Source organism: Callospermophilus lateralis, unplaced genomic scaffold (assembly GCF_048772815.1).
Source record: "Callospermophilus lateralis isolate mCalLat2 unplaced genomic scaffold, mCalLat2.hap1 Scaffold_1930, whole genome shotgun sequence".
NCBI lineage: Eukaryota > Metazoa > Chordata > Mammalia > Rodentia > Sciuridae > Callospermophilus > Callospermophilus lateralis.
Genome location: NW_027512945.1, coordinates 263,097 through 264,507, shown reverse-complemented (window position 1 = coordinate 264,507; position 1,411 = coordinate 263,097).

Genomic DNA, 1,411 nt, shown 5'->3' with positions numbered 1-1,411 from the left:
ATGGCTGGGGGAGCCTGGAACCAGCCAGGAACTCCTGGCAGCCTCTAGCCAGTCCTTGGGCGCAGGCTGCCCTTCCTGCGCTGGCTGCTTCCTGAGTGCTCTGGGCTCCAGGAAAAAAAGTGGGTTCTCAGTGAGCCCCACAGCCCTCCAGGAAGGAAGAGCTTGCTTTCTTCCTCCAGGTGGGGCCTGGGCCTGACTCTCCAGGGTGGAGTGGAGGGCTGTAGACTCTCGGGCCTTCTGAGTTCACCCTTCCCAGGTGGCTCCTGGGTGGGATGTGTGTGGAGATGTGCTTGGTCTTAGCGGCTGTCTTAGTAACAGGGTGCTCTCCTGTCCATCAGGGTTCAGGGTGCACATGACAGAGGTGACAACATAGGCCCAAGAGGGATTTCCTGGCCGGGGAGAGCTGCTGGGATGAATGGGAGGAGGACTAGGGCTTGGGTGGCTCCAGACCCTAGGGGACCAAGGAATGGATCACCCTCCAGGGAGCCCCATCATGGAGAGAGGCCCTTGTCCTGGTGTCGCTGTGTCCCTGGGCTGCAGAACAAGGGCTTGGGGAAGCATATGCACTCTCCTGGGTTAAAAGGGAGAGTCCCTCAAGGTCCACACAGGGAATAGTTGGGTCTTAGGGCACAGTCAGGGTGCTGGTAGCAGAGGCCAGGCAGAGGCTGCCTGGAGGCAGGGACACCTGCCAAAGCACTGCTGCTTTTTGGGTGTGCTGTCCCAACATTTTGGGAGGCTTCAGCGGCCTAGGTCGGGGTCGTGGGGTGGGCTTTGTGGAGAGGTTTTTTGCACATCAGACCAGCTTTGGGCCCTGGATTGTGTTTACCAAGTCACAGCACATGGGGCATTGGGATGGGAGGGGTCTTGGGGGAAACCTGGTCCAGTCTCACCTTGTACCACAGGGAAATGGGAGTCCAGAGAGGCCAAGAATTTCTCCAGGGCCCCACCACCCAGCAGGGACAGGTTGGAGAGAGGGGGTCGAGGTGGAGCACCACAATACCCTGTCCCCAAGGGAATATGGTCACCCTGGGGATGGGGCAGAGGGTTGTAATGAGGACACACACACACTTTTAAAAACACTGACTGCTCATTAATGCTTACGGGATGAAATTAAAAACAACCCTCAGCCACCCTCCTGCCTTTCCCAGAGGCCACTGCCATTCTAGTTTCTGATGCCTGGTAATAGGCAATTGAATGTTCGACCACATACGTGACAGACACAGACATTTTCCTCCTGTCACTGCACCGCGCTGTGGTCTGTATTGGTAACAATTCCAAACCCGTTCATTCAGCACCACTTCAGGACTTTGTCTTTCCCTCCCTTCCTCTCTGCCTCCTTCCTTCCTTTCTCTCTCTCTCTTCCCTCTTTTTGTTTGGTACTGGATGTGAACCCAGGGCCACACCTGCTTGA